The sequence below is a fragment of the Pleurodeles waltl genome, chromosome 12, assembly GCF_031143425.1.
Source record: "Pleurodeles waltl isolate 20211129_DDA chromosome 12, aPleWal1.hap1.20221129, whole genome shotgun sequence".
Lineage (NCBI taxonomy): Eukaryota > Metazoa > Chordata > Amphibia > Caudata > Salamandridae > Pleurodeles > Pleurodeles waltl.
The window spans coordinates 278,997,762-279,012,838 of NC_090451.1; the positions used below are offsets into that span (position 1 = coordinate 278,997,762).

At 45.4% G+C, this 15,077-nt stretch overlaps 1 protein-coding gene across 3 annotated transcripts in view; it reads right to left on the reverse strand.

Annotated features, from left to right (window-relative positions):
• B3GNT9 (UDP-GlcNAc:betaGal beta-1,3-N-acetylglucosaminyltransferase 9) overlaps window positions 1-9,720 on the reverse strand; it is a 99,169-nt gene extending 89,449 nt beyond the window's left edge. For all 3 annotated transcript variants that reach the window (XM_069216175.1, XM_069216177.1, XM_069216176.1), the window contains exon 1: window positions 9,653-9,720. The gene's annotated coding sequence lies outside the window, so the exon portion shown is untranslated. The remainder of the gene's footprint in view (window positions 1-9,652) is intronic.
• Window positions 9,721-15,077: the final 5,357 nt, after the last annotated feature.

Genomic DNA, 15,077 nt, shown 5'->3' on the forward strand with positions numbered 1-15,077 from the left:
AAAAAGACAACGACAACAGGGAGTCAGTCATACAGCAATATTTCCAGTGAGACACAGGTAAGAACATTTTCATTTTTAGCATTACATTTACTTTCACTCGTCTACCTCTATCCTGTTTCTCGATTTAAATCACTATTTGGTAATTGAGATGTACCCTTCCATTACAGTTTCACAGGTGTGGTTACCTACATCCTTCAAGGGCTTGTGATGTGTGACATAGGTATGTTAGCCTTACAATGGTAAACCCATTATGACACTGTCATTGATAATACATATTTACTAAATCACAGACTGACTCAAGTTTGTTTTGTGTTTCAAGGGTGTTTATTGAAGTGCTCTGAAATGTGAGGGGTTTGTAAAATGAGGATGGATGATGCTGGAGGAATGTCCATGGCAGAGTCCAGTCTATTAGTCTCACAGGTGCACTGCCCATCTGGGCATAGGAAGTGGAGCTGGTGCAGTTTAAGTATGGACAGGGTAACAAAGTGGGACAGTGGGAGGACAATCAGGGTGGTCTCATTTCCTGGGTTTGTGTGGTGATGGTTGGGGGGTTGTTCTGGGTATGTGCAGTGGGCATGCTTTAGTGAGGGGTGACCATGCTTAGTTGTATCATGCAGGGCTTGGTGTTGGGGTGGGTGGTTTGTGTCATGGGTACATTAGTGAGGAGTTGTAGTGATAGGGGAGGGGGTGAGGGTGGGGGTGTGTGATAGCATGCAGGTAGGGTGGGGGATATGACAGTTAAGATTTGACTTACCAGTGTCCCATCCTCCACCGACTCCTGCGAGGCCCTCAGGATGCAAGATGGTCAAGACTTGCTCCTCCCATGTTGTTAGTTGTGGGGGAGGAGGTGGGGGTCCGCCGCCATTCCGCTGTACCGCGATGTTGTGCCTGGAGACCGTTGAACGCACCTTCCCCCGTAGGTCGTTCCACCTCTTCCTGATGTCCTCCCTATTTCTTGGGTGCTGTCCCACGGCGTTGACCCTGTCCACTATTCTGCACCATAACTCCATCTTCCTGGCTATTGATGTGGGCTGTACCTGTGAGCCAAATAGCTGTGGCTCTACCCGTACGATTTCCTCCACCATAACCCTGAGCTCCTCCTCGGAGAAGCGGGGGTGTCTTTGGCGTGACATGGGTTGGTGTGGGTGATGTGTGGGGTGGTGTATGTGGTGATGGTTGTGGTGAGTGTAGTGGTGTGTGGTGTTTTGTGCGTGGATGTTGTGTGGGTGATGGTGTTGTGTGCCTCTGTGTAGTGGGGTTGTCAATTCTGTGCTCTCTCTCTGTCCTTCCTTCGTGTTTTTTTGGTCATAGGGGTTTGTGGGTGATGTGGGTGTGTGTTTTATATTGTATTGGGTGTGTGGGAGTGGTGTGTGTATGTGTATCAGGTGTGTGTATTTGGAATTGTCCAATGTGGCCGTGTTTTTGAGATGTGTGTGTATTTTGAGCGCGGCGGTGTGTACCGCCAATGGAATACCGCGGTTGAAAGACCGCTGCGTGGATTCGTGGGTCGTAATAGCATGGGCGTGTTTCTGTTGGCGTGGAGGTGGAGGATTTGTTTCCGCCAGTTTATCACTGACCTTTGGTGTGGCGGTCTTGTGTGGGTGTCTGAATTTCGACGGATTCCAAGATGTGTGTCATAACAGCTGTGGCGGAATACCGCCGCCGCCGCAGTGTATTGGCGGTCTTCTGCACGGCAGTAAGCGGCTTTTACCGCCAATGTTGTAATGACCCCCATGGTGTTTTTAGCATTACACTCTAATACCAAAAGTTTATTTCTGATAAAAGATTGTGGGCCTGATTCCGACCCCGGCGGTCAAGGACCGCCGGGGCCGGGGTTGGCGGGAGCACCGCCAACAGGCTGGCGGTGCCCCGCAGGGCATTCTGACCGCAGCGGTTTTGCCGCGGTCAGAACAGGAAAACCGGCGGTGTCCCGCCGGTTTTCCGATGCCCTGAGGAATCCCCCATGGCGGCGCAGCTTGCTGCGCCGCCAAGGGGGATTCCGACCCCCTCACCGCCATCCTGTTCCTGGCGGTTCCGACCGCCAGGAACAGGATGGCGGTGAGGGGTGTCGTGGGGCCCCTGCAGTGCCCATGCCAATGGCATGGGCACTGCAGGGGCCCCCGTAATCGGACCCCACATAGAATTTCAGTGTCTGCTTTGCAGACACTGAAATTCGCGACGGGTGCAACTGCACCCGTCGCACCCTTCCCACTACGCCGGCTCCATTCGGAGCCGGCGTCCTCGTGGGAAGGGGTTTCCCGCTGGGCTGGCGGGCGGCCTTCTGGCGGTCGCCCGCCAGCCCAGCAGGGAACACAGAATGGCCGCCGGTCATTCGGTGGTTCCCGCCAGGCGGGCGGCTCCCGCCGCCCGCCGGGGTCTGAATGACCCCCTGTATGATAATTGTATATGTTTCAAGAAAGAGGAAGAAGCTAAATGGAAGTGCTTTAGTTAAATGCTAGGTCACTGGAATTATACGCAGGAAAAGACGAAATTATGAGACAGGGTTGACCAATGTATGTGGCAAGAAAAGTCAAGTTAAGAAAATGTGAGACCTATTGCACTGCAAATGATTGTTATTACTATGCTGTGCAGGAAATCTCAGTTCTGTAGCTCCTGCCGCCCATTTACTGTGTAAGCTAGTACAGGCCCATCAAAGGCACCTCTGCCCATTCATGGTGGCTGTGCGTTGCGCTGCAAGCGAGACATCCCATGGGGTGTGCAAGGCTTAAGAGTAAGAGGTGTGTGGGATGAGGAGCAAGAGAAGAAGGACTGGGCAAATGAGAAGAATCAGGAGGAAGACCAGGAGACTAGGAAGACAAGGATCATCAAGACCAAGAGGTATAGGACCAGGTGGACGATGTCCAAGAGAAGATGAAGCACCAGTACCAAGACTGTTGGGAGGGCCAGGACCGGAACCACCAGGAGGACTGATCAGAGTGATCAAAACCAGGTGAACAAAGACCAAGTGGACATGGAGCAAGAAGAGGAGGGGAAAGGTGAAAAGGAAGACCAGGACGACACCCAGGAGAGGGACTGGAGGGACAGGAATAGGAAGAGGACCATAAGGACAGGACTAGTAGCATTACAGGAGGACCAAGAAGGCAAGTGGGACAAAGACTAAGACCGGCATCCAGGGAACCAGTGCCAGAAGGACAAAAGATCATGAGCACTGGAATCACGAGAAGCAGGGGGGACTAGGAAGAACAGGCGGAGCTGGTCCATAAGAAGGAGGAAGACCACCAAAATGAGGCCCAGAAGCAGAAGAACCACTAGGAAGAATTAAGATTGTCTGCACAGGACCACCAGGAGAACAAGGAGCACATGCAGGACCAAGATCTTCATGAAGATCATCGCCAGGAGGATCAGGAGAAGAAGGACCACGAGGAAGGCCAAGACCATGACCATCAAGAAGACTTGCACCAGGAGGAACAGGACCAATGAAGCTACAGGAGAAGCAGGAAATAAATGTGGAGGAGTACCAGGAAGACTGCAAAGAGGAAGAGAACCAAAAGATGGAGGAGGATGGCCAAGATGACCAGAAGGAGGACCAGGATCAGAAGAACCACTAGGAAGAATTAGCTTATCTCCAGGACCACCATGAGGCCTTGCCCCACAAGCAGGGCCAAGACCCCCATAAGGGTCATGGTCAGGAGGACCACGGGAAGGAGAGAAGAAGGACCACCAGAAAGGGTAAGACCATGACCATCAGGAAGACCTGGACTAGGATGCCTGGGACCAGGAAAATAATGAGCGGCAGGACGACCAGGAAGAACAGGAGGAGTGAGAGAACCAAGAGATGGAGGAGGATAGATAGAAGGAGAATCTGAGGAGGATCTGGAGGTATAGAAGGACTGGACTGAGGGCAATGAATAGCAGGATCAGAATCACCAGGACCATCAAGAGGACTGAAACCAGGCGGACCAGCATAGGACTACCAGGAGGGTTTCAATAAACCAGGAGGACCAACAGGAGGAGGGGGGAAGGAACATGAAAGCAGCAAAATGATGGGACATGAGGAGGAGGACAAGGAATAGGAGAGAAGTTCCAGAGCCACCAGTAAGACCAGGCCCAAGACAACAAGGAAGAACATTATAGGACCATCGGGCAGAGGCCAAGTCCTGAAGAACCAGGAACAGAAGCATCAAAACTAGGAGGATCAGGATGAGGAGCAGAAAGGCCACAAGAAGGACAAGAAGAACGAAGAGGACTAAGAACAGGAAGACCAGTAGGAACTTGAAAACCAGGAGGAGAACCAGGGGAAGAGGAGAAAGAGGATGGGAAGATGGATCAAGAGGAGGAAGGTTTGAGAGAAAAGAGACTAGAAGGAGGAGTACCACCATCACGAGGAAGAACAAGGCCACCAAAAGGACCATGGGAAGGTGAACTGGAAGACATGATCAAACGGACTAGAGAGACCAGGACTAAGAGGACCAGAGTCAGAAGGACCAGAAGCAGGGGGACCAAGACTAGCAGGACTGGAACCAGAAAGACATAGATGAGGAAGAGGGACAGAGAGGACCCTTAGATTGATGGACAAGTAGAGGACCAGTATCATGAGGTCCACCAGGAGCATTAGGGCCAGAAGTACCAAGACCAAGTGGCAAGACAAGGAGAACAATACCTTCTTTGGCTAACTACCTTTGTAAGGCATCAAAGACTGAAGATGCATAAACATGGGAACCCAAGTATGTGTTAATAACGTGGACCTTTTATTTACCCTAAGCAGAATGAATGCTTCATCGTGCCTTTCATACCATACAAAGTGCACTTAGGTAAAGTAGAAAGGACAGGAAATAATAACAAATCAGTCCACTTTTTTCTGACACTCCAATAATAAAAATGATCATATTTTCAAGCAAATCAAAAGCTCTGCTTCATTTATCTCAAATTGATCAATCTATTCAATTTCAAATTGCCAAAATACTATCTTTTTTTAAAGGAAGCTGCCAATAGCTTACATATCTTATGCAAAAACAGCAATTGTCAGCATATGTTTCGCAGCTTAATACATGCTGCTGCCACTGGGCTCATCTAAGCCTTGATTCTTTTCAGCATGGATTGTTATAGAAAATCATTCCATCTAATTGATCGATGATTCCTGAAACATGCTACAAATTTATATCGGAATACTACTACTACAACTAATAATAATAATGTTGACTTATTTTCTCAAAGAAAGGTAGGCTCAGCAGTACTCACAAATACATGCGATTAAACACGTAGCACAAAATACATAGCATCATCTCATGCTTCAAACTAGTGAGCTCTTAAGTTGATAGTCTCTGCATCCAGCCTTCTCCCACAAATAGGTATGGAGCTACTGGTAGCTACCTCACCTACCTATAATACACTCCCTTGTGTGCAGCCCAGACTACAATTTAGAATTGTTTGCTTGGATGAATGAATATATGTACGTCAAAATTGAAATGTGTGTAGCTGAGATGAAAATGTGCGCATTTTCAAAACTCAGGCTGATGTTTGGAGAAACATGGTTGAATTTCCAAAACACTTAGGCCCATATTTATACTTTTTTAGCACCGCATTTGTGTCATTTTTTGATGCACAAGCAGCGCAAACTTACAAAATACAATTGTATTTTGTAAGTTAGCGCCGATTTTGCGTCAAAAAACGATGCAAAGGTGGAGCTAAAAAAGTATAAATGTGGGCCTTAAAGCTTATTTTCAGTGTTAACTTAAGCAGTGTTGGAAGATTCATTACTGAATATTAAGGTTGTGGTGCAGACACCCTGCAGCTGTGGCTGTGCATTTCCCACATACAGGCATTGCACATTGACAAAGCCTTATTTTTGTATTGCTGTTGGCAGCCCTGCCTGATGCACTGAGGTGATCACAACTGGTAATCTTGCCTGGGTTGGCAACTAATCTTCTCTGATGTGGTCACTATTACAACACTAATAATAGTAGTAGTTTAGGATTATGTTCATTGAACATAAGTAGCTGTTCTTACTAGAAACGTCGGTGACCCTTGCATTAGTTTGCAGGGACTAACGAAAACAAAGAACATACCCTACAAGCTAGTGTTTGAGAAAACTGAGACCGCCCCTTTCGGTCTGAACTAATCCTTTCCTCGTTTCCAAGAAATGCAAAGAGCAAAACCTATCTCCAAAAGGCACGAAACATGGAGTGTACATGTTCGTCCCCCAAAAAAATGTGGCAGAGAACAGTGAGAGCCTGGGACAAGAGCCAGCAGCACGGCCGACGCCAACGCACTTAAAGGAACAGCCTTAGCAAAAGACAGGCGAGCAAACCATCTGCAAAGACCCTTCCCTAACAGAACTACGGTGAATGCTGAGGGGCAAAAGACATTTAACCTTTTCAAAATGTGTGGATCAGCGCATGTCATGAATGCAGAGGAAAGGGATACTGGTAAAAGATGAAGACAGCTTCACAAATTTTTTTTTATTGGCAAATTGATTTGTACCCACAACAAAGAGGCATTTGTGCAAGCGCAAAATGTGCATGATTTACGAAATAAAAAAGAGGTGAAAGGTGCACATCTTACAATTTGCACTTCATTACCTTCGCCCACGCTGCAAACCGGCGAGTGTGTATGATTGCAAAAAGAAGTGGGCATAAAATGGCCAACTACTGAAAAACAACCCCCTCATCTGCATATGTTAATTAGGTAGACGCTCACAAAAGTGCAAATCCCACAAAGATGTGTGGTAACTCATAAAACGAATAAACACATTTCTCGTGTATCCTGCAGAAAATGTGCTCCTTTTCCAGCATGGCATTTGTCAGGGATTCTTCACAGGCAAATCTATAGAAATTCATATTTTATATGTTGTTTATGTTTCCTTTTCTAGAAATGCTTCTTGCCTTTTCTCCACAGTTCCGTGGCAGCAGGGATGTTTTAAACGTTTTTATCATGAAATATGTTAATCTCAATTTTGTATGCTTCGGAGTTATGACCATATTTTCATGTGCACCTGATTTAGTGATATACAGTCATATTCATTCACGTTTTGCAAATTCACATTTTTTGAATCATCAATATATTACCAATTTGCCCTTGGTGCATTTTGCTCCCAGGTCTGTGCTTTATTTGTGAATCTGACCCAGAGTATCTAACAGTTTGTAAAATCTAACGTGTACACAAAGACTGAGACTGGCTTGGGCCGGCCTTCTCCCATGGAACAAGAGAAAGTAGATCCAGGCCAAGCATATACAGCACTGTCCCTTCCGCTCTCTAAGCTAGGAGGCATATTTACAATATTTTGGCGCAGCGCAGAAAGGCTTCTACCTGCGCTGCCCTGCATCAAAAGGGCAAGAATGCACCATAAAGATTCTGTCCTCTCCTCCTGCACTGGCGCACAGTTGGCTGCCATGCGCCCTTGCACAATGGTGGAAGGGTGTCTGTGTTGTAGGAATGACTGTTTTTGTGCAGGAAGTTACAGCTTCCTGCACAAAAATAATCCATGGGGGTGTTTTCCTCCTTGTATGTGAGCTGCAGTACGCAGCACACATAGAAAGAGAAAAAGGAAAAAAACGAGAAGAAATTAAGGTATTTCTCCTCGTTACATCTCCACTGGGGAGGGGTAGGCTTTTGAAGCATTCCCTGGTTTACAAATCCTTGTATTTCTGAGAATGCATCTAAATTCATGGGTGTTGTATGGGACAACCCACTGCAACGCCCACGGAATGCCTCTTTGACGCAGATTAAGGCAAAGCAGCGGCTCACGCTGCTTTGTCTTACTCCATATCTACAAGGCCATGTAAAGCCCCACGAAGTGGCTTTGCATGGCCTTCTAGATATGGCGCTGCAGCCTGAGCAACTGGTGCATCAGAAGAAGTGATGCGCAAGCCGCTTCTAAATATGCCCCTAGGTTTAGAAAAAACAAAAACTGCTAAATGCTGGCCTGCTGAGTGCTTTTCCGCTTTAACCCCTTAGCTGTTAATGAGAACCTGTCTGCGGTCAAACTGCACCTCACACAGGCCTCAGTAAGGGCTTTGAATCAGAGAGCAAACTCTGTTACATCTATTAATCTGGGTATTTCCCTCAATTAATTCATTGAGCCCTTACTGCAGTCATTCCGTTTAAGTCAGTTAAGAATGCTATGTCTTCTCTAACACTGACCTTTGTGTATTTTCCCTAGCATACTACTTCTCCCATGTTGATTCATCATGTTGGATGTGTATATACTGAATACAATGTACTCATTTTGCGCTTGAAATATCTAAATACGAAGCAGTGTCCTTTGATGCTAAACAGGGAAAGACGAGATATTTGGTACCCCAAATGCGCACTGTGCCACAAGGAAACCTGGGAGCAAATCCTGCTTCTACATGCGACCAAACTGTGTAATCTTATGTTATGACTTTATTTCAGAATGCATAGTTTTCCTTAATAGTCAAATTCGACAGCACATTTAAGTAATACATTTCAGAATGTGCTCTATACAAACACCACACATGGCAAACTGTAGTTTCTTGGTTCACTAATGGCATCAGCATCAGGATATTGGGGCTATCACGGATGTTTCTAAGTCACATTAGTAATTATTACCTTCAATAAATGCCACTGAATGCAGAGATATCATGTAACGTAGTATAGTGAAACACAGGTGCTAAAAACATAAACATTTTTTGAAATGTAAAGAGTCTGTCATTATTTTACAGTACGTCAGTGGAGTGATTTAAATGTCAAATATGTCAATTTTTCAAATTTCACATTTTCTAATAATTTAAATATAACATAATATTTTTTTCCAAATTTAAATTTATAACATAACATAACATAATATAATAGAACAATATACGTTTTTTTCGAATTTAAATTTTTCACATTTCAAGTATTTCAATAATTGCTCAACTACCCATTTGACTCTAAGGGCCAAGTCAGATCTTTGGTTGGTCTCTGGCTAGCTCCTCCCATATTAATGTTATGGTTTTCCCTCTTCCAAGACAGATAGCCCAAAAAACCTTATGCCCCTCAGCACACTCCCCGTAATATCCCTCAGCACAATACACCAAATCCTTAAGTTTGTCAAATACTGGACGCACGGCACACAGACGATCAGTGGATAATACAACTAAGCATGCCATTTGAAGGTTTGAGAAGTTTCTTAAATATAGAGTGAATCCTAAAAATAAGCAAAACTAGAGTTTTCTAAAAGTGGCATGCTCCCGCATGTTTCGGTGTGACGTTGTCCCCGGGAAGAAAAGGGTGAGCCAGAACACTGAGGCCCTGTTCTTCTCCAACAAACCCAAACATAGCTTCAGAACCAGCAGAGCAGCTGCGAACTTTCCCTAAATGGTGATGGAACAAGCAGTCCCGTGAGAAGGTTCTTACAAGCGCTGGACGTGGCACACAGCCGGCGCACACACAATTCATTTAAAACGTCAAGTTTTCGGTAATAATGCGATAATGTAAAATACGAATAAAGTTTCGTAGAAGAGACAAAGAGCGACCTGTAAACTAGAATAATTCTATTCTAATAGGATGGAGTGAAACGCTCCTCTTTTTGAGTGATAGACTACGCTCCGTTTTTAGGGCAAGTCTACACTTCACTATCCCCTTAGAAGTGGGCAGGCAGATCCCACGGGAGCGGCTAGTTTTGCTCTTAAAGTCGCATTTTACTGGACAGAATTTGCAAAGACGGAAGAAGAGCAGTGGAGATGGTACATACAGTGTGCAGTGCGCGTCTGTGCCGCGGCTCCGTCCTCCTCTGCCAACCCAGCACATCTGGAGCCGATTTTTAGGGAAGCATTCGAGCTCCTCCCTCAGAAACAGGGCGGACCAACCACTGACTACCAACGACATGGAAAAGGAACTACCTTGTCACACTTAAGCCGATGCTACTTCAAGATACGTTGCTCGAACACATTTTATTAACGGTTATATTGGGCTGGCTTTTGAAGAAAACAAAAGATTATGTGAAAGAGGCAATCGCGTGAAAGAGTTTACAAAGTCCGGGAAAAAGCAACAGAGCTCACGATGGAAGAGTAGTTGAGTGTTTGGTAATAGAAGTCATACATTCCCTGCCATAGTAGTTCTCCCAGGTCCTCCTGGTGGGGCAAGGGGGAGGGCGCAGTTTTCTCCACATAGGAGGACACCAAGGTATGGTGCTGCAAATCAGATGACATGGAGCCCTATGGCCAATGAAATCACATGGGAACCTCCCCGTTTTTTTCCATAGTGTTGGCCAACTCCAAGGTTTAGTCACCTCATTTTAGTAGCATGAGGGATTAGGGCCCCCAACACTACATTCACCAAAATCAGTCAGTTGGGAAAAAGTGCCAGACATCTTGCTAGAATATGTTAGGCATGTTATGATGTGTCTTCCAATCCCCTAATTGTATTACAAGACCGGAGGCTAATATTATGCATTTCTTTTCTTACTTTGTTAAACAGCAGCCAAGAAACTACAAATCCCAGAAAACCTGGGAGAAAAACTACCAGATAGCATCACAATGGAGTGACCAATCCCACAGTGATTATGCACATAACAATCTTCACTGAGAGTAACAAGACCTCTTTTCTTGCTGCTTGCAGTCAAGATAAGTACTCTGCTCGCCATTGCATCCATAACGTTACTTTTGTTATAACTTGTTTTATACTGTATAGTATTTATAGTTTTAATTATAGTATTCATTCATTGTATTTATCACGCACGTTGCTTACAGTTCCATTTCATGCTGTGGGCCATGCACTTGCGGCGTTCCTCAAACGTTCTATAACGTTCCCTGTGCCCGTTCTGAGGTATTCCTGCCTCTGGAAGCGTGTCGCTGGTTGCTCTAGTCAAGCGCTGCTGCCTCTGCTGAGCTGAAGCTGCCTCTATCCTCCTCACCTTTTTCAATGAACACCTCTCCGACACTCGCTCGTGTCGGCATAGTGGCTGGTGAGGGCTTTCCTTGCTATTGCCTTTGTTCTTCGCTAGTGACCGCCTCTGAGCACACCCCCTCCCACCCCCTTTTTTAAGGCCCTCCCTCTTGGGTTTTCCTCAGCACTAACCCTTCCTTGTCAGGTTTTTTCTATATAGAAGCCTTTCCTGGGTTTTCCTTTCGTTTTTAGTTAATCCTTTCACATGTTTATACCATTTTTACAGATTTTAATTAATAAATCACCACAATTTTTCTTTTACTATGTCAGGTGATGAGCAGACACAGTCTATGACTCGTTTATTAAAGAGATGAGCAGATATGTTTATGCTTTTAGTTCATTGGACAAGGCTCATTCTTCTATGAAGAAATTTTTTCTCAGCGTGTTTTTGGAAGGGCCGGCAAAGGAAGGGGTCGATCTGCCAGCTGTTATTCTTCAATAGGGCAATCCCTCAGCAGAAGCTCCTTCAATCAAGGCACCCAACAAGAATTCTACCAGGGGTACAAACCTCAATTCTATCCCCAACATTTCAGTGGAGCCCGTTACAGGGGATATAGATCCAAAGGAGACCAACTTGCAGGTAAGGACTTCCAATTCTGGCCTTCCTCCCGTAGGAGGCAGACTGGGATCTTGTTTAGATGCTTGGTTATCTCTAACCTCAGATCCTTGGGTTATCCAGACCAATCAAGGTTACTGCATAGAGTTATATCAGGTTCCTTTTCAGACTCACCGGCCTCAACCTCTTCATTTTTCTCAGGATCAGTTCCTTCTGGTTCAGGAGGAAGTGCAGTCTTTGTAACAAAACAGGCTATAGAAAGGGTTTCCTTCAACCCTTCAGGGTTTCAATGTACCATCTTTTTAGTTCAGAAAAAGAACATCAAACATCGACCAGTTATAAACCTAAAGCTCTTCAACAATTTTGTGGTGTATCACTATTTCAAGATGGAAACTATCCTTCATCTTCATCTAAGAGACCTTCTGCTTCAGAACGTCTGGTTGGTCCATCTGGACCTCCAGGACGCGTATTTCTCAGTACCCATTCATCCGTCCTACAGGAAGTTTCTTCAGTTTCAATGGGGGTACTCTTTCTTCCAGTTCAAAACTTTCCCTTTTGGTCTTTCATCAGCTCCTAGGTGCTTCACCAAAATTCTCAAACCTGTAGTGGCCTTCCTCAGAAGTCAGGGGATAAGACTCATTGTCTATCTGGATGATTTCCTTATCATGGCACGGGACAAATCTTGCCTGCTGGATCAGTTGAACCTTTGCTTGGACCTTTTGTCAAGGCTGGGGTGTCTTATAAACCTTCAAGAGTCTGTCTTAATCCACAACGTCTTGAATTCCTGGGTTTCATAGTGAACACTATCGAATCGGTGCTTCATCTTCCTCAACAGAAGGTATCTCTGATAAAGAAAGAAATACGTCATGCTTTGTCTATCCCTCTCTGTTCCCTCAGATCCATAGCTCATTTAGTAGGTCTTCTTTCTTCCTCCATTCAGGCCATCTTTCCGGGGCCCCTTCGTTACAGAACTCTGCAAAGGTTGAAGATCCATCATCTTTGAAAGGGGTTAGCTCACTCAGACCCCGTCATTCTGGATTCCGAGTCCAGAGAAGAACTTTGCTGGTGGATGACACACTTAGACCCTTGGAACAGCAGAACGATTTTCCTTGCCGCTCCAGATCTTGTCTTAGAGTCAGATGTAAGTCTGACAGGATGGGTCACAAGATGTGGCCAACTCTCGACTGGAGGTCCATGGTCCATTCAGGAGTTGTCACTGCACATCAATTGTTTAGAGACGCTTGCAAGTTCCTTTGCCATCCAGTCCTTTATAAAAGACAGGGTAAAATGTTCAGTTCTACTGAGAATGGACAACGTGTCTGCAGTCAGGTATACAAAACATGTGGGCGGAACAAGATCCAAATCTCTAGCTATCTTGGCCAGGAGTCTGTGGGGATTCTGTCTCCCAAGGAATATCTCGGTCAAGGCAGAATATCTCCCAGGCATACTTAACGTCGTGGCAGATTGGTTTTCCAGGCATATCTGCGACTCGAGCGATTGGAAGCTTCATCCTTCTGTATTCAATCATCTTTCTTCTGTGTTTGGCCCCATGTCAATAGACCTCTTTGCTTCTCGGATCAACACTCATCTTTCTTCTTCAGCTGGAGGCCAGATCAGTTAGCAATTGCCACAGATGCTTTCCTTCAGTCATGGCCTCCATCCCTCCTCTATGCCTTTCCCCCTTTCATCTTTAAAGCTCAGGCCCGCAGACAGCTCTCATCCCTTGTTCTGATCACTCCATTCTGGCAGTCCCAGCCTTGGTACCCATCCCTATTGGAGCTATCCTCAGATCTTCCAATATTGATTCCTCTTTTTCCCGATCTGCTCTTGAACCCTCAGGATCTTCCCCATACTATGGTATTAGAAGGCTCTCTGCATCTCGTAGCTTGGAGAATTTCAGGGCTTCCAGGAGATCCCCAGGAATTTTGGAGGAAGCTGTCCAGTTCATTCAGCAATCCTGGGCTCCGGGTTTACAAGGGTTTACAAACTGGCCTGGTGTAGCTGGTATTTTGACAGGGATTCAGATCCCCTTTCAGCGGATGTAACCTTAGTGGTAAATTTTCTGGCTTCCTTGGCATCTCAAGGTAAGACTTATCACACCCTTAACCCTTTAAACGCGGGCGTTGGCCACTGGCCGACGCCCGCACTACCTCCCTGGTGCGGGTCACGACCAGAGGGCGACACCAGGGAGGGGGGTTAATAAATCCTCGGTTGCGTCGCACCGAGGTTTTTTTATTTTTTTTTTGTACCCTGGGAGACACGGAAGCTCTTCCGTGTCTCCCCCCGCCCCTTTGTGACGTCAGCGCGCCACGAGGTGCGCTGACGTAACTTTGTGGCTTTCCCCATTGGAGCAGGAAGCGGCCTTGCGGCCGCTTCCTGCTCCAATGGGGAAAACGGCCACAAACGGCCTTCCTCACGTTCAGGAAGACCTCGTAAGAAAGGGGAGAGTCTCCCCTTTCTTACGAGGCCTTCCTGAAAGTGTTTCTTGGCCCTGTGCTGCGATCGGGGGCCAGGAAACACCACTGGACACCTGGGATTTCTTTTGGGGGGGGGTCGGCCCCCTCAGAAAACGGGCCACCCCCCCCGGGGGCATATGTTTTTTAAAAAAAAGGTAGGTGCCCCCTAGGAGGGGGGGCGCCATTTTTTTTTTTTTTTAAATAATAAATAAAAAATAAATGGACAGGGGGTCGCCCGTGGCCAGGGCGACCCCCTGTGGGGGCAATATTTTTTTTAGTTGTTGTAGGGTTTCCCTGGGGGCTATTTTAGCCCCCAAGGAAACCATACAACAACTAAAAAACATATATATATATATATATATATATATATATATATATATATATATATATATATATAACTATATATATAGATATATCTATGTAGATATATCTATCTACATGGATATATCTATAGATAGATCCATAGATATATATATAGATATATGTATTTATATATAAAGATCTATCTATAGATATATCTATGTAGATAGATATATATATGTAGATAGATCTATATCACTATATCACTATCTCACTATATCACTCTATATATCACTTTTGTCAATACGTGTGTGGTTTCCCTGGGGACTGCGATCGGCCCCCAGGAAAACCAGACCCACATATAAAAGTGATATATATATATATTTATATATATATATATATAGAGATTTGCCACCAGTTGTCTTGCAGTTGCGTCTTCAAAGCATTGCACATACTTCAACTGACGCTTTTCAACTGTAGCTTTTAGGCAGCAATTAAAAAGTCAAGTAAGTATTGTGATTATGTTTCTGCTACAATAGGGTCAGACTTGTCTAGTGGCAGTTTTAGTGCCATAAAGAAGCGCAGAAGGTTTATATGCCTACTGCAAAGAGCAAATCTGTATTTTATGTAAATAGCTGAGTACATTAGTAAAGTCAGCCATTACCTGCGCTATAATACAAATGAAATGTATGTGCGGGTGGAGGGCGGCTATAGAGAGATGAAGGGCACTTTTGCTGGGTGGTAATAAGGGAATCTGAGGAGAAGGGAGTGGGAGCACCAATAATGATTGTTGGACTGGGCACAGGAGGTGCTAAAGACTGTGATGAATGGTATGTGACAAGGTGTTTTTTGAGTGTCTTGAAAGAAAGTGCTGATTGAGGGAAGAAGTGCAGGTAAGGTGGCCTCTACTGTTGCACGTA